At 47.1% G+C, this 27,621-nt stretch overlaps 1 protein-coding gene and 1 long non-coding RNA gene across 7 annotated transcripts in view; one reads left to right on the plus strand and one right to left on the minus strand.

Annotated features, from left to right (window-relative positions):
* LOC139240310 (cell adhesion molecule CEACAM5-like) overlaps positions 1-27,621 on the minus strand; it is a 497,355-nt gene that overhangs the window by 167,836 nt on the left and 301,898 nt on the right. The window lies entirely within an intron of this gene.
* On the plus strand, positions 475-20,309 carry LOC139240321 (uncharacterized). The gene is made up of 3 exons (XR_011588710.1): positions 475-848; positions 4,927-4,970; positions 19,605-20,309. It is a non-coding gene; the product is annotated as an uncharacterized lncRNA (long non-coding RNA).

A 27,621-nucleotide genomic window follows, 5' to 3' on the forward strand; every position in this document is an offset into this window, starting at 1 on the left:
GCGCATCTGACACTGTTTTTAACCTCCCGGTGTTTAGCAATTCCACTATGGTGTGCTTCGTGTGTAAGATTATCTGCCCCGACATCGTGACTGGTTCGCATATTCTTGCAGCCCAAGTGGCGCAATCAAGGGCAGCCACACACCGATGAAGTCCCTTCACTACCGGGGACTCTTGTGTTGAGTAATACGCTATTGGTCTCATTACCCCTCCATTTTCCTGGGTTATGACGGCGCTATAGAAACCTCCCTCGAGATCATAATATACATGGAATGACTTCGTCATGTCAGGTAGCTTCAGCGCCGGGGCTGCCAATAATTCGGCTTTTAATTTCCCATAGGCTTCCTCTTGCTCCAATCCCCACTCTACCTGTTCTGTTCCTGGTTTTCCTCCCCTCACTAGTCGCTGAATGGGTTCGGCCATATTCGCAAATTGAGGAATGAAATTCCTGCAATAGTTGAACAAGCCCATCACCCATCGCATTGCCCGCACCGTAGTTGGTCGGGGCATATCAGCGATGGCTGTCTTTCCGTCTGTCCGAAGGGTCTTTTTCCCCTGACTGATATCGTGTCCCAGATATCGAAACGTGGCTTGCCCGATCTGTGCCTTTTTTGGATTTATTTTAAAACCTGCCTTGTCTAGAGTCTTTAAAACCGTGGCTACGGCCCCTAAGTGCTCTCGGTCGCTTGACGAGGCTATCAAGATGTCATCCACGTACTGAAGGATTGTGCTATTGTAAGGGTTTAAGTTACACTGTTCCAAGGCATTACTCATGACTCGGTGGAAAATGTTCGGACTATTATGGAATCCCTGAGGGAGTCGGGTCCACGTGTATTGTCTGTCTCTGGAGGTAAATGTGAATCTTTCCTGAGACACAGGGTGCAGCGGGATTGACCAAAATCCGTTAGCAATAGCTAAAACGATGAAAATCCTGTGTTCCGGATTCAGACCGTTGAAGATAGTCGCTGGGCTGGCCACAATCGGGTGTTCCCTGGGCGTTACTTTATTTAGGGCTGTGTAATCCATCGTTAGTCGGTAACTCTCATCCGGCTTTTTAACTGGCCACATCGGGGAGTTCGTGACTGACACGGTCTATCTTAATATGCCTTGGTCTACCAGGGCTTCTATTATCCCCTCAGTGGCCCGCATGGCCTCTGGTTTGATAGGGTACTGCTTGTGGGGAGGATGTACCGGTCCCGTTACCTTCTCCGGTGTCATGTCAATAAGCCCACAGTCCTGTTTGCTTTTTGCCCAAACTCCCGGAATAGCCTGACACAGCAATCCCAACATCCCGTCCTTCGACCAGTCTCTCGTCAAGGTGCCTGTTTTACCTAATGTGGCTATATTTTTTACTAGGGCCCGCCTCCTGGACACTTTATCCTTATACCCTTTCTTAGTTTTCCAGGTTACCCGCCTTCGCTGTGCATCCACTATGGTGCCTAATTCGCAGAGTAGGTCCATCCCTAATATAGTGCCCTCTGAGTTTTGACATACCCAGAACTGGACCGGTACCATTATACCGTCCACCTCTAGCACTTGTGTTTCACTTTGATATGCCGTGGTCCTGTCCCCCCCTACCCCTTGGATTATGATGGATCTTCGGGTAGTGGGTCAGTCTAGATTCATTAGGGGTACCGACGCCCCGGTGTCTATCAACATATCGCATCGCCGGCCCCCTAACGATGCGTTGATCCACATACGGGGACCGGGTTCTTGGCTGGGGGCCGATGCGATTCATTGAGGACTCGTCTGCTTCTGGCTGAGCTGCTGTATAATGTCCAGCAGCTGCTGATTCCCGAGGGCACTAACGTCTGGGCTCTTTCGTTGGGGTTTTGTCCCGTTTTAGGTCCCCGTTGCGGTCTCTTCCCTTCCTTGCCACCTCCCTTGGCCCAACAGTCCTTTGACTCGTGACCTAGTCGGTCACAGTTCCTACACTTTTTGCGTCCGTCACGTTTTGGGGCTCTACACTCGGCGCGGCGATGTCCCGTTTTGTTGCAATTATAGCATGTCTCAGCCGCCTTTTTGTCGGTGGCCGCGCAGACCTCCGCTGTACTGGCGGCTATCTCGGACCTTTGTTGATTGTCTACCGAGGTCGTCCAACTTTCCAGATCATCAAAATTATTATACACCACCAAGCCTGTTTTTAGGATGGCTTGGTGTGCAGAGCTTAGTCCATCCTTATACAACTGTATGAAGGCCGGGTTCTGCCGGTCTGCGTCCGCTACTCCGCTATGTGCTAAGAACGCCTCAAATTTCCTAACCCCGTACTCTTGTGCCTGTTCGTCCTTCTTTTGCACTACTCCCACTATAGAGTTCCAGTTTACGGGAACCTGGCCTAAAACGAGTGTCACGTTCGCTTTGAATGCTGTCATGCTTGTCTCCTGCTGTTCCCTAGTAGCGGACAGGTCGGTACACCAGGTACCGCTTCCGTAATCATTATGTAGTCTGTCCCAGTAGTTTTCTGGCATTTTAATCCTAACTATACCAGCGATATCTCGATTGTGGAGCTGGTGGCAAATTGTCATTTCCTTGAGCTTCTGCCAGAAGGTTGCATTGCTATGGTGGGGTATTAGGGGTGGCAGTTTGTCTTACAACTGCATCGTGTCCCCGGGGGTCAACGATGTGTATGTTATTTGTGTTTGTGCGGGTATGGCGGGACTGCCACGATGTCTTGCTCCTGCTGGGATCTCAGGTATGCGTTCCACCTTTAGCGGCGCGATCTGGGCCGGGTTTATTGTGGCATATGGGGGTGGTAAGACGTCCCCTTTAACCGAGTCGCAACTATCTGTTTCATTCCCTAGGCATTCCCAATCTTCCTCACTAGGTGGTGCACTTGGGCTATTTATGGTCAGGACTGGCAAAACTGTCTGTCCGTTTTCAACAGTTACTTGCTTTCTTTTTGTTTGCACATACTGGTTAACTTTCTCTGTTAACTTTACATGGGCTCGCAGAATCAAAACTACTACCTTTTCCTCTTTGTCTTTCTTTTCCTTCTCCCACCATTCCCTTTGCTTTGCTGGCAGTTCCTGAGGATTCCACCCTGCTCTAATCATTTTTTCGATTAGCTTCTTTTGTTTTTCCGCCAGGTGGCGGGTAAGCGACCCTTCTGGTCCCCACTCGAGGTTACTTGTTTTCATGGCCATTCCTGGGTAGGACTAGTACCGTTAGGAATCTACTCTCAAAGGTCTGCTTTCTTCCTAGCGCAAGTTGTAGTAGACCGTCTCCTGGCTACTATCAGGTCACAAGTTCTGCTGTTACACAAACTTATACAATTCTTAAAACGCATTTAAGCAATTCCCGCAGTGCTCTACGTATCCTTAACAACTACCGACCACCGCTCTGCCCGTTGGTCCGACCCTGTTCACAGGTTTGGATTCCGTTAGCCGCTGTACACCGCTTGGTTCAACCCCGGGGTATATTTCAAATTACACTGCTGGGTCCGGAAGACGTCTTTCAGTATCACGATCCCACGGTCCAAGTGTGTTCCCGGCACCTACTTAATTCCTGGCCGTCACGTGGGACTGAAGTCCTCTTAATTCAGGCTCAGGCTAGGTATTTGAGATATTGGACCGTCTCCTCGTGTCGATCAACCATCATCCACCTTCCGCACCCTTTATTTTGTTTAAGATATACTCACCCGGTTTCTCCAAGAGCGTCAGCGACCCCAAAATCCTGTTCGTGATGCCACTGTTAGTGTGAATGTTTTCTCAGAAGAATCACTCAACACTCAGAGTCGGTTCCAACGCCAATGCGGCCTTTATTAACGCCAGCGGGGAGGAAGTCTCAGGACTGGATCCAGGCTTCTCTCCGCAGAACAAAGGGTTTCATGGATTTTTATATGTTTCACAACAGTTTACTACAGTTACTCAGCCCATTACGGCTGGACATAATCCAATCATAATGATTATAGATTACAAATAGGTTCCTTTAACCCAATAGAATTCCCCTGATACCTCAGGAACTGCATGTTCGGTTTTTGTCAGCTCGGGCTGATTAATGACCTTGTTATGTGAGACAGGTTCTCTCCTTATCTCTCTCTTCCTCGGGAAATCACTGGTTCATTATGCTTATCTTGTATCCAAGGCATTCCTGGTAGTGGGCCTCACAGGGTCATTGCTCGGTCATTGCTCGGTCAGTCCCAGTTCATTACTTGACTAACGGGGTTCCCATCATGCTTGGGCAGCCATTTTATATGTGGCCGCTTTAAACTTATATGAGTTTAGATATATTCAACAGGTGCCTAATGCCTAGTATTTTATATATTCAGCAGGTGCCTAATTCCTACAACAGCCACCATGGCTGCAGTGTGTACCATCTACAAGATGCACTGCAGCAACTCGCCAAGGCTTCTTCAGCAGCACCTCCCAAATCCATGACCTGTACCACCTAGAAGGACAAGGGCAGCAGTTGTATGGGTACACCATCACTTGCAAGTTCCCTCCAAATCACACACCATCCTGACTTGGAACTATGTCGCCATTCCCTCATTGTTGCTGGATCAAAATCCTGGAACTCCCTCCCTAACAGCACTGTGGGAGTAACTTCACCACACAGAATTCAGCAGTTTAAGTAGGCGGCTCACCACCACCTTCTCAAGGGCAATTAGGGATGGGCAATAAAATCCAGCCTTGCCAGTGACTCCCACATCCTGGAACGAATTATAAAAAAGTGATGTTTTGCTAACCATATTTAATTCTGCAGCAGCAACATGGGAATCTTTGTGTCACTGTTTACAATATATATATTTGTACAGGAGAGAGCTATTAAGCAGATTGATGAAAACTCCACTTACATGGTAAAGGAATTATCTTGTTTATTCCTTTAAAGTATTCACTGTCATTTAAGAAAACATTTCAGTTCTCTTTTGCTGCACACTATTGCTTGGCCAATCTGTTAGCTGAAAATAACTATTTCTTCACTTTTAACAGATATTACAGCTGCAAGATTGATCAGTTTACAGCGATCTGATGAGGTACGTGAGTAAAACATTATGCAAACTATCTACCATGCCAAGAAAAAATGAGATATAGACATTTTTGATTGTTCTTGAGCGTCACATGTCAAGGCAGTGTTTATGTCTGATCCTTAATTGTCCAAGGGCATTACAAGCCAACTGTGTAGTGTAGGACTGGAGACAGATGGAGACTGGATAGGGTGACATGATTCTTTCCCGGAAGGACATTACAGAACCAGTTGGCTTCAACAACAAATGCAATTATTTGCTAGCTCACAAATTACCAGGTATATTGGTGTGAACTTCAAACCTTGCCCTGGTGAGCTTTGAACTCTAGACTTCTGGGAGACAATTCCACCTGGATATACCATGCCCTATTTGAGAATAAAGTAATCTTGGCCTTTGTTGGAAAGGGGATGGCGTATAAAAGCAGGGAAGTATTGCTATCGTTAAAAAGGGTATTGGTGAGGCCACACCTGAAATACTGTATACAGTTTTGGTTTCCATATTTACGAAAGGATATACTTGCTTTGGAGGCAGTTCAGAGAAGGTTCACTCGGTTGCTTCCGGCGTTGAGGGGGTTGACTTATGAGGAAAGATTGAGTAGGTTGGGCCTCTACTCATTGGAATTCAGAAGAATGAGAGGTGATCTTATCGAAACGTATAAGATTATGAGGGGGCTTGACAAGGTGGATGCAGAGAGGATGTTTCTACTGATAGGGGAGACTAGAACTGGAGGGCATAATCTTAGAATAAGGGGCCGCCCATTTAAAACTGAGACGAGGAGGAATTTCTTCTCTCAGAGGGTTGTAAATCTGTGGAATTCATGACCTCAGAGAGCTGTGGAAGCTGGGACATTGAATAAATTTAAGACAGAGATAGACAGCTTCTTAACCGATCAGGTATTAAGGGGTTTGAATGGCGGAGCAGGCTCGAGGGGCTAGATGGCCTACTCCTGTTCCTAATTCTTATGTTCTTATGTTCTTATGTTATGGGGAGCAGGCAGCGAAGTGGACCTGAGTCCATGATCAGATCAGCCATGATCATATTAAATGGCGGAGCAGGCTCGAGGGGCCGTATGGCCTACTCCTGCTCCTATTTCTTATGTTCTTATGTATATTTTGAGTGTACTGAATATTGAACTTTAGCTTGTTTCTCTGAACCTTGTGTGGGACCAAAGACTTCATACAAAATACCATTACAACTGAGAAAACTGATTTAATGTTTTTATTGTAAAGCTTCCGACTTCTGATTATCTTCCATGCCAAAGACAACTTGTACCGATCACTAAAAATCCTGATCGAGCAAGGTTCCTGTTTGTTCTGTGCTTTGTCAAACATCTGATGAGATGGGGGCCGGGCCTTGTGGGGGGGCCGGGGGGAGGGGGACTCGGCTATTTGTTGGGCTGCTTTTTTGTGATTTTTCATATTTTGTTACTTTAAACGCTGGATTACACACACACACACACACACACGCACTCTTTTGTAGTAATGCGGGATCAGATATTCATTGAAAACTCATACTATCCACAATCTGTATGAGGACATATGTCTTTTCATACTATACAATACCAGTATGAGAGCTGAGCCCTTTCCATACTGCACCATTACGAGCTGCTGAGACACCACACTATCATTATTCCAGTGTGAGCTGCTAAACACTCATTGCCTTATGTTTCTTACATCAATACTCAGCTTTGATCACTGCATTCTATGATTACTACCGATGAAAAATACTAGATTAAAGATACATGCAAATACCAACAGAATAACAACATAAACTAAACAACCAGGCACTTAACTGTTCGAATTATTTTATTGCCATCAAAAAATCTCCCCTTGATATTCAACGGCGTTACCACCATCGAATCTCCCACCATCAACATCCAGGGCATCACCATTGACCAGGAGCTTAACTGGACCAGCTACATAAATACCGTGGCAACAAGAGCGGGTCAGAGACTGGGCATCCTATGGTGAGTGTCTCACCTCCTGACTCCCCAATACTTTTCCACCATCTACAAGGCAGAAGTGAGATGGAATACTCTCCAATTGCCTGGACGAGTGCAGCTCCAACAACACTCAAGAAACTTGACACCATACAGGACAAAGCAGCCCATTTGATTGGCACCCCATCCACCACCTTAAACATTCACTCTCTCCATCACCAGCGCACCATGGCTGCACTGTATACCATCTACAAGATCCACTGCAGCAAGTCATTAAAGCTTCTTCCCCAGCACCTCCTAAACCCGTGACTTCTACCACGTAGAAGGACAAAGGCAGCAGGCACATGAGAGCACCACCACCTGCAAGTTCTTCTCCAAGTCACACGCCATCCTGACTTAGAAATATATCACCATTCCTTCATTGTTGCTGGGTCAAAATCCTAGCGGTCCCTCCCTAACAGCACTGTGGTGGTACCTTCACCACATGGACCACAGCGGTTCAAGAAGGCAGCTCACCACCACCTTCTAAAGGACAAATTGGGGTTGGGCAATAAATGTTGCTCTTGCTAGCGACGCCCAGACCCCAGAACTAATTTTTTAAAAATTCCCTAAACACAAGTGACCAAGCTGACATAAACTTCACATTCTCCTATTTTACTTTTCTGTGAGGATATCCTTGCTTTAAAATCCCCTTGTGCAATTTACATCCAATGCTCAGAAGAAAGCTGTTAGCTTTTAAGTTATTGTTTGCTGGTCTCAGAGACATCCCAGAAAGTGTAGCGGGGTACCCGAATAATATGAACCCTCGTTCCCAATACATTCATCTAACGATTCTGAAGTGAATATGGGAAAATCAGTCTTTTTGCTCTTGATCAGCTACAGACAAAATGAATTGTGTTTGGGCCTATCAGTTCCTGTTTCTCCACATGCTGTTAAGACTCGAATCAATCCACTGCTGAGCAACGCTACTGGAGAGCCACTATTTTCTACATGTATTTTAAGAAGACAATCTATCCTGTATTGGCCAAGCATTCCAAATGTGCATCACATAAAAATGTCCCTAATTACTTCAAATTTACAGAAGTCAAACAAATTGTAGTTGCTAAGAACCTCTCCCGTCTTCATTCCCATTCAGCGGCTTTGTGCAATATCTCAAACCCAACAACCCACTGAAGGACCATAGATTATAATTCATACCAGCAATTAAATCTGTTGCTATTTCCCAAACGCAACATATTTCACTGAATTTGTTCATACATACTTAGAGTAATTTTTTCTATAATTTTGTTTTCACCGCCATTAACCCTATTGGTGTCTCGTAGGGCATTATTGGTTTGTGACTGGCTACAACTGAAAGACAACTAATTCAAGAAGATTTTGCTGCAAGACACTCTTTCACCTTTCCTTTAGAAACTTATTCTCTACTACCCCAGCCCCATCCCGAGTTTCTCCCTGAGATACCCTCTCCCCATCTGTCAACTGAGTGATTCCTCATATTCATGATTTCAATTTCCATCTCAGGTCACCATGCCCTGTTTCCTCTGATTTCACTTTGCTTCCATCCTCACGCAACCTCTCCATCCATATAAACTCTCTTACTCATATTACGTTACACCCTCAACCTTGCCATCTAATATGCCCTCGCTCCTTCCATGGTCTCAGTTGCAGACTAGGCCATTCCTGACCATTTTCCTGTATCTCTCACCACAATGTCCCCTAACCCGCCTAACTGATTATCTCTTCAATTTAATTTCTTCATCCTGATATTTCAATCCGTTCATGGCCTTACCCCTCCCTATCTCTGAAACTTTGACCAACTCTACACCCCCACCAAGGGGTTTGCATTCATCCGACTTTTGTGTATCTTTACACTCTTCACTCTTCCATTGGAAATGATGCCTTCACCCAATTAGATCCCAGCTTCTCAAATTCCCTCCTTATAACTCTCTTCCTCCATTTCCTATGATTCCTCTTTATCATGGCCTCCTACCTTTTCCATCCTGCACGATGCAAGAAATCATTTTTTATATCATTAAACACAGTAAAGTTCACTTTGTTATGCACATAATTCAATAATTAGAAGCCGGCAGTTACTCAAAGAAGTGTCTGTTCCTTCTCAACCAAGAGTGAGAGATTACAACTTGCGTAGTATCAACTTGGTATTTCATATTGTTTCATTTCATCATCCCATCTCGGGTTGTTTAAAGTGATGTTCTCGACATGTTCCTTTTTTTGTGGGAATAGTATCGATGGCCTATTTTAACCACAGATTTCGGCATAAAACAGAAATTAGGTTATGGGATCGCACATTACCATTCTTGTACTCATTTTCCTTGGCAGATATGCAGTACTTCCCATCATCCTAGGCTGCCACCTCAGTCCCTCCCTGACTAAGGGGCCTGATTGCCAACGTGCAATTATCCGTCGGAGTGAACCCGCATGCTATACGTTGCCCTCCTTCTATGGGGTGTGCGCACACTATCACATGCAAATATTGCGTGCAGCCGTCGACGTGCACCTCTTGGAATGGACCATTTAGTTTCACTGCATAGGGGGGCATATTGTGAAAAAAAACCTGGAATTGATCTTGCATCTCGCCTATATTCTGTACTGTCCACAGGGGTTCGGCCTCCGCACCCTCGATCTGTGGGATAACTAGGACTGGATTCGGGACTCCTCCCTTTCGGCTAGGCCTCTCCTCCTTCAATGGCGTTTGCCTCTCCTCCTTCAACGGCGGCTGGGCTTCTCCTCCTTCAACGGCGGCTGGGCCTCTCCTCCTTCAATGGCGTTTGGGCCTCTCCTCCTTCAACGGTGGCTGGGCCTCTTTTCCTTCAACGGCGGCTGGGCCTCTCTTCCTTCAACGGCGGCTGGGCCTCTCCTCCTTCAATGGCGTTTGGGCCTCTCCTCCTTCAATGGCGGCTGGGCCTCTCCTCCTTCAACGGTGGCTGGGCTTCTCCTCCTTCAATAGCGATCAGTCCTCCTTCCCTCCAGCGGCGACTGAGCCTCTCCTTCTCCATAGACAACCTGGCTGGTGCATCCATCTTCTCCTCCAGCACGTGGTGAGCACAATGGCTGTGACCACCCTGACCTCCTTCCACTCTGAACATCAGTGGACCACTGACCTTCCCAATGCTTGCCCCCAGGCAAACCTCGGATCACCTACCATCTCAATGAAGGACGCTACTCAGCGCCGAGCTTGCCGTCAACATCTCACCGTAGGCAACTAGGCCCATACAGCAGTGCCTGGTCTCCAGTCGTTTTGGACCCTCTTGCCACTGGACCAAGACCTTGCTCAGCTAAGCCCGTGTGGTAGCCGGTGTGTAATGGCCACCCCACATTAAAATAACTCACACATAGTCATCTTCCACTCTTCTAACATGAAGTTCGGGACTTGGAATGTCAGGATCCTCATGGACAACTCCAACAGCGACAGGCCGGAATGCCGCACTGCCATAGTTGGCCGGGAACTTCGATGCTTCGATGTTGACATTGCCGCTCTCAGCAAGACCCGGCGGGCACGGGAAGGGCAGCTCAAGGAGCAAGGTGGAGGTTACACCTTCTTCTGGGAAAAGAAACCAGAGGAAGAACGTCGCCTCCACGGAGTTGGTTTCGCTATCAAAAACAAGCTGGTCAACTGCCTCAGTGACTCTCCCTGCAGGATTAGCGAACGTCTCATGATTCTCCAACTCATCCTATCCCGGAATCAATGCGCCACAGTCATCAGTGCATAAGCCCCAACACTCGATGCGACAGATGAGACTAAAGGGGATTTTTACTCCAAACTCGAAAAATCCCTGTCCCATGTCCCTGTGGATGACAAACTGATCCTCCTTGGTGACTTCAACGCCAGGGTCGGCAAGGACACAGCCCGCCAGGGAGGCGTGATTGGCAGAGAGGGGGTAAGGAACACCAACTCCAACGGTACCCTGCTCCCGACAAAATGTCCAGAACATGACCTTGTCATCACCAACATCTTGTTCCACCAGAAGGACAAGTACACAGCATCATGGCAATACACTCGCTCCAAATACTGACATCTGCTCGACTATGTCATCATCCGAGCAGAGATCGCAAGGATGTGCGAATTACCCGCGCCATGACAGGAGCTGACGACTGCTGGACGGACCACCGCCGAATCTGTTCCATCATTAACATCAACATAGCCCCAAAGCGGCGACGGCAGCAGAAGCAGTTCCGCAAAAATGTCAATGTCGGGGCACTCAAGGACCCAGCTAAGAGAGCCCTATACTATCAGCAACTCACTGCTAACGTAGCGTGCCTTGATGAGCCCGAGACCAGAATGTCCACAGCGCTTGGTCTGCCCTCCAGGCCTCCATAACCAGTGCCTGCAAAGAGATGCTCGGTCACTCAACCAGGAAACACCAGGACTGGTTTGATGAGAATGACCAAGAGATCCAAGAGCTAATAGATCGCAAGCACAGGGCATTTCTAAGTCTTAAACAACAACTCAACTCGGGAGCAGCAAAGCAGCATTATAGACGGCTTAAGGCCAAGGTCCAACAAAAAACTCTGGACCTAAAGAACAGATGATGGATGGAGAAAGCACAGGACATACAACAGCTGGCTGACAGCCATGATGTGCGAGGTTCTTCGCCGCAGTCAAGGCCACCTATGGCCCAAACACCCAAGGCCCCACCCGACTGCTGGCCAAGAATGGGGAAACACTCATCAAGGACACCGAGGCTGTAAAATCCTTACTCTACAGCATGAAACCACACGAGGCACATTCTGGGGACAAGGTCACTCTGTGACCTCAACTCTTTATTCACAGGACTCCAATAAAACGATGACCCTGCGTGGGACCTCCCTTTTTATACCTGTGTGATCAGGTAAGGAGTGTCTCTCACAAGTTCACCCCTTGAGTCAAGGTGTGCAACTAGTTTGAGTGTACACAGTAATATAGTGCTGTTACATTGTGGTTACATACATGACAGAGGCAGTCAGGGCCCGCTGGAAGGAGCACTTCGAAGATCACCTCAACCGAGACTCTGCCTTTGACTCGAGTGCCCTTGACTCCATCCCGCAGAATGCTACCCACCCCCTCAGTAAATCCCTAGCCCTGCACGAGGTAGAAAAAGCCATAAGACAGCTTAAGAACAACAAGGCTACGGGAGTGGATGGAATCCCTGCTGAGGCACTGAAATATGGTGGAGAGGCACTGTTGGCGCGAATGCATGGTCTCATCTCTCTCATCTGGAGGGAGGAGAGCATGCCGGGAGATCTCAGAGATGCAGTAATCATGACCATCTTTAAAAATGAGGACAAATCCGACTGCGGCAACTACAGAGGAATCTCCCTGTTATCAGCCACTTAGAAAGTCATCGCTAGAGTCCTTCTCAACCGTTTTCTACCTGTGGCTGAGGAGCTCCTCCCGGAGTCACAGTGCAGATTTCGTACTCTACGGGTAAAACGGACATGATTTTTACAGCGCGACAGCTGCAAGAAAAATGCAGGGAACAGCACCAGCCCTTGTACATGGCCTTCTTCGACCTTACAAAGGCCTTTGACACTGTCAACCGTCAGGGTCTATGGAGCATCCTCCTCCGTTTCAGATACCCCCAAAAGTTCGTCCCCATTCTCCGCCTGCTCCACGACGACATGCAGGCCGTGGTTCTCACCAACTGATCCATTACAGACCCAATCCATGCCTGGACCGGGGTCAAACAGGGCTGCGTCATCACCCCAACCTTCTTCTCAATCTTCCTCACTGCCATGCTTCACCTCACAGTCAACAAGCACCCCACTGGAGTGGAACTAAACTACAGAACCAGTGGGAACCTCTTCAAGCTTCATCGTCTCCAGGCCAGATCCAAGACCACCCCAATCTCTGTCGTCAAGCTGCTGTACACGGAATAGTCAACATATTCACTGAGACATATGAAAGCATGGGCCTTACACTAAACGTCTGTAAGACATTGGTCCTCCACCAACCTGTCCCCGCCGCACAACACTGCCCCCGAGTCATCAAGATCCACAGCATGGCCTGGACAATGTAGACCATTTCCCATACTTCGGGAGCCTCTTATCAACAAGGGCAGATATTGACGACAAGATTCAACATCGCCTCCAATGCGCCAGTGCAGCCTTTGGCTGCTTGAGGAAAAGAGTGTTTGAAGACCAGGCCCTCATATCTGTCACCAAGCTCATGGTATACAGGTCTGTAGTAATACATGCCCTCCTGTATGGCTCAGCGATATGGACCATGTACAGCAGACACCTCAAGTCGCTGGAGAAATATCACCAATGATGTCTCTGCAAGTTCCTGCAAATCCCCTGGAAAGACAGATGCACCAACGTTAGCGTCCTCGACCAGGCCAACATCCCCAGCATTGAAGCACTGACCTCACTCGATCAGCTCCTCTGGGCAGGCCACATTGTTCGCATGCTTGACACGAGACTCCCAAAGCAAGCGCTCTACTCGGAACTTCTACACGGCAAACGAGCCAAATGTGGACAGAAGAAACGTTTCAAGGACACCCTCAAAGCCTCCTTGATAAAGTGCAGCATTCCCACCAACACATGGAGTCCCGAGACAAAGACCGCCCTAAGTGGAGGAAGTGCATCCGGGAGAAACCAAGCACAGGCAGCAAAGAAAAAGGGGGGGCAAACCAGTCCCACCCACGCTTTCCCTCAACGACTATCTGTCCCACCTGTGACAGGGACTGTGGTTCCCATATTGGAATGTTCAGTCACCTAAGAACTCATTTTTAGAGTGGAAGCAAGTCTTCCATGATTCTGAGGGACTGCCTATGATGATGATGATGATGAGTTAAGAACATTCCTATCAATTTATCTTCTCTGGTAATACTTGAGGACAAGAACATTTGTGTTGTCTTGCGAACATCACAGAGATTAGTACTTCCTTAGTCCATTGGGACAACTGCTCATTACTTATCCAATTGGGTATTTTTCCCTGTTTCATCTGGTTTACATTGTATCGGATATTCCCCAGTAACCACATGCCATACATTGCATATACGAGTTCTTTATGCGTTTCTTGGGCTAAGGTATGTAATCGCGCACTAATCTTATTGATGGTCTGGGCATGGGGCTCGAGGATCTCCTCGACTTGCAGCATTTATTTGGCAACCTCATCCCCTGTTTCTGACAATGGAGAAGTCAGACCTGTTCCCCTTAGTAAAAAGGTTCTCAAGTGCTGGGCTAAGTCTTGGACCTCTTGATTTATACTGGCTATGTCAAATGTGTTGGCGGTTGCCACCCTGCCGAATACCCTGCTCCTGCCGTCTCTAGTACTCCCCTCCTTTTTCTGATTAACCGCCCTTGTAATTGTTTCTCCAACAGATTTTCCCATATCCCATGGTGTGGCTATCATGTCGCTGAGGTAAAGTTATCGAGCTAATATTGAGGGCAATTGTAACAATTCTGTGGGACACTTCAAAATACCTCACTTTCCTGGTTAATTTCATCACCAGGCCTCCCTGGGCTCCTTCTGTTACTTCAGGACACAGCAGAGGAGCTGGTGGGGCTGCCCCCTGTCCTTTTTTTATTTGCTACTTTCCATTTCTTTGCTCGCATACACCGCTATCATCATGCACATCCTAATGTTGTCGTTGAGGCGTCAAGTCTAGGCATTTAAGGGTCACCATATCTACTTGTAGCGTCTTCTTTCGGATGAGCCTGGGGGCATCACCCCCATCGAAATACCAGTAGACATATCGCACAGAATTCCATTTTAGTACCACCCTAAATTCTGTATTCCCCGCCCCCACCGGCGGTTGGAACATGATCTCTGTTCCATCTTCAAAGCTTCCGTCATCCACACATCACACTTGGAGTTCAATCCTGGCATTCACGTACAGGTGCCCACTATGGTCACACCCCTCCAGATGGCTTGGCATATAATATAAGGACCTATCCCCGCTGGCGAGAGTGAGGGTTGTGATATCATCCACTTAGTTACTGCCATATCGATTAACTTGTGTATTAAAGCATACTCTGGTCATCACCAGGGATTATCATTTCTTCTCCTATCCTAAATATTCCTTTTTGTAACCGGTCCTGCTGAGATCGATCAGTGAGCCGACCTATATCCTGTTGTCATCCATGACTAGTTCTGCCAGTGCTCCGCGGGTGGCTCTGAAACAAAATAGTTCAGACATCTACCAGTCGTCTACTTGCGGTTTGATTTAACTTTGACTGTCTCCTCGGCCTTATACCTTTTTAATTGGGTCCAGTGTTTCCATCTAGCCTCACCCGTCATGTCCACACATACACATGTATCACTGGTCAGGATTACCTCATAGCGTCCGGTCCATCTGGGGGTGAACCCCGCTCGCCCGGGCCCTACCTGAACGAACACTCATTCGCCCACCGCTGGTACAGATCCTACTGGTCCCTTACCCTGAGCTTCCTGGTCCTTAATAGTCTGCTGTTCCTTCACCTCCTGTCGTAAGTCTCGTAACTGCTCGTCTAAGAGTCGCACATAGGTCCAATAAGGGATCGCATTCGAAACTAAGTCCTCACTACCAGTAGATACTCCTCCTGGTAGGTGCATGGCCTGTCCTGTCATAAGTTCGTACGGGGTCAGTCCAGTTGTCCAATTTGGTGTTGCCCGAAGGTGCATTAGTATACATGGGAGGACGCCTACCCACCCCCATCCTGTTTCTGTAATGGTCTAGCCTATGGCTGTTTTTAACATACAATTCATTCGTTCTACCATTCCCGAGCTCTGAGGGTGGTACGGGATGTGGAATTGCTGCTGATCCCCTACCATTTGGCAGGCTCCATTCATGACACTTCCCGTGAAGTGTGTACCCTGATCAGAATTATGTCGTTCGCGAAGATCTGGGCCACAGTTCTAGCACTACAATCTCGGGTGGGGAATGCCGCCACCCATCGGGTGAATTGATCTACCACCACCAGACAATATATCTTTCCTCGGCTTTGGGGTAATGGTCACGTAAAGTCTATCTGTAAACTCTCCCACGGACCTTTGGGTCGTGGTTGATGGTCCATCTTAACCCTTATTGGTTATCCCGGATTATATTGTAATCCAAGGGGTAGGGGGGGGACAGGACCACAGCATATCAAAGTGAAACACAAGTGCTAGAGGTGGGCGGTATAATGGTACCGGTCCAGTTCTGGGTATGTCAAAACTCAGAGGGCACTATATTAGGGATGGACCTACTCTGCGAATTAGGCACCATAGTGGATGCACAGCGAAGGCGGGTAACCTGGAAAACTAAGAAAGGGTATCAGGATAAAGTGGCCAGGAGATGGGCCCTAGTAAAAAATATAGCCACATTAGGTAAAACAGGCACCTTGACGAGAGACTGGTCTAAGGATGGGATGTTGGGATTGCTGTGTCAGGCTATTCCGGGAGTTTGGGCAAAAAGCAAACAGGACTGTGGGCTTATTGACATGACACCGGAGAAGGTAACGGGACCGGTACATCCTCCCCACAAGCAGTACCCTATCAAACCAGAGGCCATGCGGGCCACTGAGGGGATAATAGAAGCCCTGGTAGACCAAGGCATATTAAGATAGACCGTGTCAGTCACGAACTCCCCGATGTGGCCAGTTAAAAAGCCGGATGAGAGTTACCGACTAACGATGGATTACACAGCCCTAAATAAAGTAACGCCCAGGGAACACCCGATTGTGGCCAGCCCAGCGACTGTCTTCAACGGTCTGAATCCGGAACACAGGATTTTCATTGTTTTAGATATTGCTAACGGATTTTGGTCAATTCCGCTGGACCCTGCGTCTCAGGAAAGATTCACATTTACCTCCAGAGACAGACAATACACGTGGACCCGACTCCCTCAGGGATTCTATAATAGTCCGAACATTTTCCACCGAGTCATGAGTAATGCCTTGAAACAGTGTAACTTAAACCCTTACAATAGCACAATCCTTCAGTACGTGGATGACATCTTGATAGCCTCGTCAAGCGACCGAGAGCACTTAGGGGCCATAGCCACGGTTTTAAAGACTCTAGACAAGGCAGGTTTTAAAATAAATCCAAAAAAGGCACAGATCGGGCAAGCCACGTTTCGATATCTGGGACACGATATCAGTCAGGGGAAAAAGACCCTTCCGATAGACGGAAAGACAGCCATCGCTGATATGCCCCGACCAACTACGGTGCGGGCAATGCGATGGGTGATGGGCTTGTTCAACTATTGCAGGAATTTCATTTCTCAATTTGCGAATATGGCCAAACCCATTCAGCGACTAGTGAGGGGAGGAAAACCAGGAACAGAACAGGTAGAGTGGGGATTGGAGCAAGAGGAAGCCTATGGGAAATTAAAAGCCGAATTATTGGCAGCCCCGGCGCTGAAGCTACCTGACATGACGAAGTCATTCCATGTATATTATGATCTCGAGGGAGGTTTCTATAGCGCCGTCATAACCCAGGAAAAGGGAGGGGTAATGAGACCAATAGCGTATTACTCAACACAAGAGTCCCCGGTAGTGAAGGGACTTCATCGGTGTGTGGCTGCCCTTGATTGCGCCACTTGGGCTGCAAGAATATGCGAACCAGTCACGATGTCGGGGCAGATAATCTTACACATGAAGCACACCATAGTGGAATTGCTAAACACCGGGAGGTTAAAAACAGTGTCAGATGCGCGACGAGCTACCTGGGAGGCAGTACTATTACCCAAAGACCAGTCCATACAAGTAATCAGGGATATAGGTTTTAATCCCGCAGAGGGAATAGTGACCGAAGGTGAACCCCATAGCTGCAAAACTGAGATAGACCAAGGAACGGAAGGGGGAATAGCCGATGAACCTCTGAGCGACCCCGATTTAACCCTTTACGTTGATGGGTCCCGACGATATATTGACGAGCAATTCCGCATCGGGTGGGGCGTGGTAGACCAGGACGGTGCCACCCTCCTGCGAGGGGCACTGGAAGGAACAGTGTCCGCCCAAGTGGTGGAGCTGGTAGCGCTGACCGAAGCCCTCAAATGGGCAAAGGGGAAGCGTGTAAATGTTTATACTGACAGCCGGTATGCATTCGGGGTAGTACACGACGACATGATAGCCTGGAGTAGACGTGGAAAATAACTTCAGCGGGGGGCACATTAAACACGAGAATATAGTTCGGGAATTGGTAAAAGCCATTGAAAGACCTACGACAGCAGCAGTAATAAAGATCAAGGCGCATCAAAGGGTAGAGATCAGGGAACAGCGGGGAAACATGCTGGCAGATCAAGCAGCTAGGAGCGCAGTGCAAGAAGATGAGCCCCAGATAATTAAAGTGGCCGTGATAGGACCAGGAGAGCTGAAAATCCATAAGGTACAGGAGGTAAGTAGCTCGGAGGAACGGTCACAATGGGAAAGCAAGGGGGCTAGCATTGGGGAGGACGGGGTGTGGAGAAAGGGATTACAAGTAGTCGCCCCGTCCTCAATCCAAACCGAACTACTCCGGCTACACCACGAGCCGGACCACACTGGGCGAGACGGAATGCTGAGCCGTCTGCTCAAAGACTGGTGGTGGGCCGGGGTAGGGCGAGATGTAGCCAAACATTGCCAGCGCTGCATAGTATGTGCACAACATAATCCAGGCAGACCCATAAAGGTTAAAATGGCGCATCAGACACGTCCCAGGGGCCTGTGGGAGAATCTACAAATTGATTTCACAGGGCCCCTACCCACCAGTCGGGGAAAGAAATACTGCCTGGTCATTATCGATCAGTTTACCAGGTGGGTTGAGGTTTTTCCCACCCGGGATTGTGGAGCATCCACGGTAGCGCAGATTCTCGCATTCGACATAATCCCACGGTGGGGAGTGCCCCTTCAAATTGACTCAGACCAGGGGACGCACTTTGCGGGACAGGTCATGAAGCGGGCATGCGGTCTGCTTGGAATCCGACAACGGTTCCACATCCCATACCACCTCCGGAGCTCAGGAATGGTCGAGCGAATGAACCGTACCCTCAAGACAGCAATTGCCAAAGCCAGAACTGAGACCGGGAAGGGATGGGTGGATGTTTAGCCCTGTATATTAATGAGACTTAGGGCTACCCCTAACCAGACCACAGGACTGACCCCCTTTGAATTAATGACAGGAAGGGCCATGAGACTTCCCGAAGGCGTCACAACGGGGGGAGAGGACATGGGGCCTTTACGAGATCGGATTAAACAATATGTAAAACAATTAGATTCACAGCTAAAGGAACTAAGGAAAAAGGTGGTAGAGCAACAGACCATACGGGACTTGGAGACCCAAAACAAAGGAAAGGCCGACTCACACCTCCCACAGGTAGGCGACAAAGTGTTGGTACAAGTCACCCCCGACAGGACGGGGTTTGCCCCAAGGTGGACCGGACCGTATGACATCATTTTGACTAGCGACACATGTGCATGTGTCGACATTAGAGGAAAAGGCCGGTGGAACCACTGGTCGCAATTAAAAAGGTATAACTCAGAAGGATAATGGCTGAACCAAGGGTGATACGCCTAGATGAGACGGAATGGTATGCTGTAAAATACCAGGAGTGCTTAGACACCCTTTTGGAAGGGGTGTTCGGAGGAATAGCTTTGGCCTTGGTGATAGTAGGAGTTTGTGTAATATTTAAGTGGGTAAAGGCACGGACGCACGTCCTACAGATTCAGCTCGAAATGGTTCGATTGTAACCTTGTGCTTCTGATTTCGCAGGGTGACCGGGACATTTGTAGAGCAAAAAAACTTAACCCCTGGTGACGACCAGGCCGTCTGTTTAAAATTACAGATAATACTTACCAGAATGGGAATACGAACGGCGCTACTCGTAATATGGATAACCCTGCGACATGCACGTACCCTGGGCAACACCGATGGACAGCAGAGCACGCTGGAAATAAACAATCACATGAACTATGGAGTTTTATTCAATTTGACGGACGGAGTATGTGTCCCAGCGACTAAAGATTGGAGCAAGGACAGGACTTATTTTAATGCATGGTTACAAGTAAATCCTAATAAGGACTGGGTATGTGTACAGTGCTCCACGGGTATAAGGAGCAGATGCATTAAACGGAGGGATGTCAAAGGGCCTGATGAATGTACTTTCGGCATAATTTGCGCGCCTCCGGGACAGTCCCAGCAATCGGTCATCCGCAAGAAGGGAACGGGGCTGTGTGGGTACTACGAGGGGTTGGGGGCGGCTGCAATATCATTGTATGTATGTTTCTCACCCCCTCCAACACCGCGCCCCATAAGAACCACTACATTGCCCGAGGAACTGCCTTGTCGCATAACTACTAAGGGACCAGAGAATGGGATTGCAATGTACAACGAAGGGGAATTATTGTATGATAATGTTAAACATGAAATTGTGCTTGTCCTGATCAATATTTCAGGCATCCAGGTGCCGGAATACTGTACCGAACAGTCAAGGAAAATGTACAATGTATTAAGTAAAGTTGTAATGCAGCAGGCAGCCGATGCAATGGGTGCCAGTAGGTACCGGGGACAGGGGTCAGCCCCCAGGATAAAGAGGGAAATAGTTAATGATATTGCCACCGTTTTCAATACAGGGACCTCCATAGTGAACTCAATAGATATATACAAGGGTTAAATGAGAGGGTGGAACAGCTTAGAGGGTTGATGAAGGGGTTATTAGAGAGGGTGGAGCAAAACCAGGAAGACCAAGCCAAGCTAGGAAAGGAGGGTGCCGAAATCCAGTTGGATGGCATCTCAGTCTTGGAGGCTCACGCCAAAACTATCAGCCACCTCATTGATAGAGAAAAAGATATGGGAAAGCAAAGACAGGGGCAACTCTGTCACGCTTATGGTCTGTGGATGGTGGAACAGATCCACCATAATCTCGAACAGATCCAACGCAGGGAAGTACCCGATTGGATAGACAGTTCACATTTAGCTCAGTTGGCTAACCAGAGGGGTACACTGGATAACTGTACCCTGAAGGGACTGACCCGAGTATACCCAGCAATTCCAGATTGCCAGATGGGTAGGACTACTGGGATAGGGATAGTCCTGATGATCCCCATAGCCACGCCAGACTCAGGGCCGTTCCCCCTATACCAACTAGAGAATATCGGTGTAATACGGGAAAATGTCTCCATACGTTACTACCTGACCACCACCTCCGCCGTTCGTCGAAACAACTTCCCACATCTTGGGAGCCTCTTATCAACAAGAGCAGGCATTGACGACGAGATTCAACACCGCCTCCAGTGCGCCAGTGCAGCCTTCGGCCGCCTGAGAAAAGAGTGTTTTGAAGACCAGGCCCTCAAAATTGCCACCAAGCTCATGGTCTACAGGGCTGTAGTAATACCAACCCACCTGTATGACTCAGAGGCATGGACCATGTACAGAAGACACCTCAAGTCGCTGGAGAAATACCACCAACCATGTCTCCGCAAGATCCTACAAATCCCCTGGGAGGTCAGACATAGAGACATAGAAACGTTGAAATTTACAGTGCAGAAGTCGGCCATTTCGGCCCATCATGTCCACACCGGCCAACAAAGAGCCACACGGCCCTTGGTCAACAGTCCTAAAGGTTACATTTAAACCTATGAACAATGACGGAAAGGCAAAGAGCACCCAGCCCAACCAGTTTGCCTCACCACAACTGCAACACCCCATATAGTAAAACATTCTACATTCCATCACAACAGGAGCCATGTGGTCTCCTGGGAGAGGCAAAACCCTGGATTATATTGACCACACACTTTGCAACATTGGCAATGCTTGGCTACGTCTCTTCCTAACCCGCTCCACCATCAGTCCCTACTCAGCCTGGGAGAGGCAAAACCCAGATAAAAACCCAGACCAATTTAGGGAGAAATATTCTGGGAAAATTCCTCTCCGACCCATCCAGGTGATCGAAACTAGTCCAGGAGATCACCCTGGCCGTATTCCATTCCCTGCAGTATTACCATTAGATCTGCTCCGTCCAACAAAAGGTCACCCAGTCTAATCCCAATTACCAGCTCTAGGTCCGTAACCCTGCAGGTTACTGCACTTTAAGTGCCCATCCAACCATCTCTTAAAAGTGGTGAGGGTTTCTACATCCACGCTCTTCCAGGTAGCGAGTTCCATATCCCCACAACCCTCTGCATAAAGAAGCCCCCACACCCCACCTCAAAACCCCTCTAAACCTTCCACCAACTACCTTAAAACTATGCCCACTCATAATAGACGCCTCCACCAATGGAAATACACCGTTACTATCCATTATGGCCAGGCCCCTCAATATTTTGTACACCTTGATGAGGTCTCCTCTCAACCTCCTCTGTTCCAATGAGAACAAATCCAACCCATCCAATCTGTCCTCATAACTAAGATTCTCCATTCCAGGCAGCATCCGAGTAAATTTCCTTTGTACCCTCTCTAGTGCAATCATGTCTTTCCTATAATACGGCGACCAGAACTGCAGGCAGTACTCCAGCTGTGGCCGAAACAAAATATTGTACAATTTAAGCATAACTTCCCTGCTTTTATATTCTATACAGGCAAGCATTCTATATGCCTTCTTAACCACCTTATCTACCTGTAATTACTCAGCTTATCCCTTTCTCCCTTCTTAAACAAGGGTACGACATTAGCAGTCCCAATCCACCGGCACCATGCCCAGATCCAAAGAGGACTGGAAAATGATAATGATGGTCAAGTCCTTTGCTATTTCCTCTTTTACTTTTCTCATCAGCCTGGGATGCATTTCAAAGTGGCTAAACTCCTTAATACTGCCTCTCCCACTATATTTATTTCATCGAGAATATCACACTCCTCCTCGATAGCAGTATCTGCATGGCCCATTTACTTTGTGAAAACAGATGCAAAGTATTCATTAAAAACCCTCCCAACATCTTCCACCTCCACACAAAGATTACCCTCCTGGTCTCTAATAGGCCCTACCCTTTCTTTAGTTACCCGCTTACTCTTAATATATTTATAGAACATCTTAGGGTTTTTCTTAATTTTACTGGCCAAGAATTTCTCATGCTCTCTTAGCATTCTTAATATCCTTTTTAATTTTGCTTCTTAACTTTCTATATTCCTCTAAAGATTCGATAGTATTTAGCCGTAGATATATGAAATAAGTGTTCCTTTCTTTCTTAATCCTCCCTTGTAAATCCCTAGACATCCAGTGGGCTCTAGAATTATATTTTCCAGCCTTTTTCTTTAAGGGCACATGTTTGGCCTGAGCCTTCCGGATCTCCTCCTGAAATGCCTCCCACTGTTCTGACACTGATTTACCCACAAATAGCTGTTTCCAGTCCACCATGGCCAAATCACTCTTTAACTTAGCAAAGTTGGCTTTTCCCCAATTCGGAACTTTTATTCCAGGTCTATTCTTGTCCTTATCCATAAAAAACTTGAATCTGACTGAATTATGGTCACTGGCACCCAAGTGCTCTCCCATTAATACCCCTTCAATCTGCCCAGCTTCATTCCCCAAAACTAAATCCAAGACCACCCCTCTCATGTTGGGCTTATGACATACTGACTAAAAAAGTTCTCTTGCATGCATTTCAAGAATTCCGTACCCTCTATACCCTTCACACTAAATTTGTTCCAATCAATATTTAGATAGTTAAAATCCACTACTATTACCACCCTATGGTTTTTGCACTTCCCAGTAATTTGCCTACATATTTGCTCCTCTATCTCTCTCCCACTGTTTGGGGATCTATAATACATGCCCAGCAGTGTGATCGCCCCTTTTTTATTTTTCAATTCGACCCATATGGCCTCATTTGATGATCCCTCTAACATATCATCCATCCCCACCGCTGTAATAGTTTCTTTAATCAGTACCGCAAACCCCTCCCCCCCCCGCCACACACACGTTTTACCCCCCTCTCTATCTTGTCTGAAAATCCTGTAGCCAGGAATATTGATCTGCCAAACCTACCCCTCTTTCAGCCATGTTTTTGTAATGACTATAATATCATACTCCCAAGTGTCTACCTGTACTCTGAGCTCATCCGCTTTATTCGCTATACTCCTTGCATTAAAGTACATACTATTTCTCTGTCTTAGATTCTTGCTATCCAATGTCTGCTTTACTTCTATCCCTTTTGAATTCATTCTCAGGGTCCCATCTCCCTGCCAAGCTAGTATAAACTTTCCCCAACAGCACTAGCAAAACTCCCCGCGAGGATATTGGTCCCGGCGCTGTTGAGGTGCAACCCGCCCGGTTTGTACAGGTCCCATCTCCCCCAGAAGCGGTCCCAATGCCTCAAGAATTTAAAGCCCTCCCTCCTACACCAACTTTCCAGCCATGTGTTCATTCTCTCTATCCTTCTATTCTTATACTCATCAGCACGTGGCACCGGTCATAACCCAGAGATTACTACCTTTGAGGACCTACCTTTTAAATTTCTTCCTAGCTCCCTGAATTCTTCCTGTAGGACCTCATCCCTTATTTCACCTATGTCATTGGTCCTGATATGGACCACAACCTCAGCTGTTTACCCTCCTCCCCCAGGATGCCCTATGTCCGCTCTGTGACATCCTTGACCCTGGCACCAGGGAGGCACAAAACCATTCGGGAGTCACGTCTATGGCCGCAGAAATGCCTGTCTGTTCCCTTAACGATAGAATCCGCTATCACTAGGGCTCTTTTGTTCTTCATCCCTTTCCTCTGCGCAGCTGAGCCACCCGTTGTGCCTTGGAATTGGCTCTGGCTGCACTCCCCAGAGATACCATCGTCCTTAGCAATACTCAGAAGTACATATTGGTTTGAAAGCGAGATGGACTCATGGGGGTCTCCTGCGCTACCTGCCTAGCAGACTTACTATGTCTGGTGGTCACCCATTTCCCCTCTACCTGCACGCTTTTAAGCTGTGGGGTGACCACCTCCTGAAACGTGCTATCCACGTAGTTCTCAGCCTCGCAGATGCACCAATATTAGCGTCCTCAACCAGGCCAACATCCCCAGCATCGAAGCATTGACCACACTTGAGCAGCTCCACTGGGCAGCCCATATAGTTTGCATGCTAGACACGAGACTCCCAAAGCAAGTCCACTAGTCGGAAAACGAGCCAAAGGTGGGCAGTGGAAACATTACAAGGACACCCTCAAAGTCTCCCTGATAAAGTGCAACATCCCCACTGACACCTGGGAGATGCTAGCTAATGACTGCCATAAGTGAAGGAAGCGCATCCAGGAGGGCGCTGAGCACCTCGAGTCTCGTCGCCGAGAGCATGCAGAAATCAAGCGCAGGCATCAGAAAGAGCTTGCGGCAAACCAGTCCTACCCACCCCTTTCCTAAACGACTATCTGTCCCACCTGTGACAGAGACTGTGCTTCTCATATTGGATTTTACAGCCAACTAAGAACTCATGTTAAGAGTGGAAGCAAGTCTTCCTCGATTCCAAGGGACTGCTTATGATGATGATGACCATGACTCCAAACAACGGCAGTCAAGCAACAGCAATCATCACTCTGCATGTAGTGGGTAAGTGAAAGCTTTTTGTGGACAGAAGGGTGTTCTTTAACTATTTTAATTGTAATCCTGCCACAAGTTGTTCTTTACCAGGTATATAAACAGTTTCAGAGCAACACCAATATAGAGTAAACTCTACAACCAGTATCACTGTTACCGTGCAGCACCCAGTCTAACTAATCAGCTGTTTGTTATTGATTATTAAGTTTGATGTCGAAATGCTGACTAAAATAGACGAGTCCCTGGCATTATTATCCTGCAGTGTTGCTTTAACAGGAATTAAAGAAAACCAGGCAGGGTTAAAAGGTTAATTTGCCTATTTCCGTGGAAATGCAAATAGGGATTGTGTAACATCATAATGCAAATGTTTCAATGTCGAATGAGGTAACAAGGTGAACGGAGAATCACATTGGAGCTTTCATAAGGCGACTGAGCTAAAAAGTCATCGCGTGTGTAAGTGATGAAAATTTCTGTAGTTCTTCTGTGGAGTGCACGACATTTGTGTGTACCGAGTCAGGGAAATTCTCATACAACTACAAGAAAAATGTTCTCTCAAAAAGGAAGCATACTACTCATGTGATTTTCATCAATATGTTATTCATCTGATAACTTTTTTGCCCAGAGGTTGCGACAGTAATCATAAGAACATAAGATGATAAGAAATAGGAACAAGAGTAGGCCATACGACCCCTCGAGCCTGCTCCGCCATTCAATTCAACCAGGGCTGATCTGATCACAACTCAGCTCCACTTCCCCGCCCACTCTCCATAACCCCTTATCATTTAAGAAACTGTCTATTTCTGTCTTAAATTTATTCAGTGTCCCAGCTTCCACAGCTCTCTGAGGCAGCGAATTCCACAGATTTACAACCCTCTGAGAGAAGAAATTTCTCCTCATCTCTGTTTTATATGGGCGGCCCCTTATTCTAAGATTATGCCCTCTAGTTCTAGTCTCCCCCATCAGTGGAAACATCCTCTCTGCATTCACCTTGCCAAGCCCCCTCATAATCTTATTCATTTCAATAACATCACCTCTCATTCTTCTGAATTCCAATGAGTAGGGGTTCAATCTACTCAACCATTCCTCATAAGTCAACCCCCTCATCACCGGAATCAGCCTAGTGAACCTTGTCTGAACTGACTCCAAAGCAAGTATATCCTTTCGTAAATATGGAAACCAAAACTGCACGCAGTATTCCACGTGTGGCCTCACCAATAACTTGTATAGCTGTAGCAAGACTTCCCTACTTTTATACTCCATCCTCTTTGCAATAAACGGCAAGACACCAGTGGCCTTCCTGATCACTTGCTGTACCTGCATACTATCCTTTTGTGTTTCATGCACAAGTACCCCCAGGTCCCACTGTACTGCAGCACTTTGCAATCTTTCTCCATTTAAATAAAACTTGCTCTTTGATTTTCTTCTGCCAAAATGCATGACCTCACACTTTCCAATATAATACTCAATTAGACAAATTTTTGCCCACTCACTTAGCCTGTCTATGTCCTTTTGCAGATTTTTTGTGTCCTCCTCACACATTGCTTTTCCTCCCATCTTTGTATCGTCAGCAAACTTGGCTACATTACACTCAGTCCCTTCTTCCAAGTTGTTAATATAGATTGTAAATAGTTGGGTTCCCAGCACTGATCCCTGTGGCACCCCCCTAGTTACCGGTTGCCAACAGAGAAAGAACCATTTATCCCAACTCTCTGTTCTCTGTTAGTTAGCCAATCCTCTATCCATGCTAATATATTACCCCCAACCCCGTGAACTTCTATCTTGTACAGTAACCTTTTATGTGGCACCTTATCAAATGCCTTCTGGACATGGAGGACATCAATCTACATATTGACTGGGCAAAACAAACTTGCAGTAATAATGTGGAAGATGAATTCATCGAATGCATACAAGATGATTTTCTAGATCAGTATGTTGAGGAACCAACTCAGGAGCAGGCTATTTTAGATCTACTATTGTGCAATGAGAAAGGGTTAATTAATAACCTGATACCAAAGGGCCATTTAGACAAGAGTGACCATAATATGATAGAATTTTATATTGTGTTTCGAAGTGATATCGTTAAATCCGAAACTCGGGTCTAAAATCTAAACAAAGCAAACTACATAGGTTAAAGTGCGACTTGACTAAGGTAGATTGGGAAACTATATTACAAGTTATGACAGTAGGCAAGCAATGGCTAGCATTGAAAGAATTAATACACATTTATTTAAAAAATTGGATTCCTTTAGGGCAAAAAACCCAACAGGAAAAGTGGTTCAACCGTGGCTAACAAGAACATTTAAATATAATAATACATCAAAGGATG

The sequence above is a fragment of the Pristiophorus japonicus genome, chromosome 31 (genome assembly GCF_044704955.1).
Source record: "Pristiophorus japonicus isolate sPriJap1 chromosome 31, sPriJap1.hap1, whole genome shotgun sequence".
Classification (NCBI taxonomy): Eukaryota; Metazoa; Chordata; class Chondrichthyes; family Pristiophoridae; genus Pristiophorus; species Pristiophorus japonicus.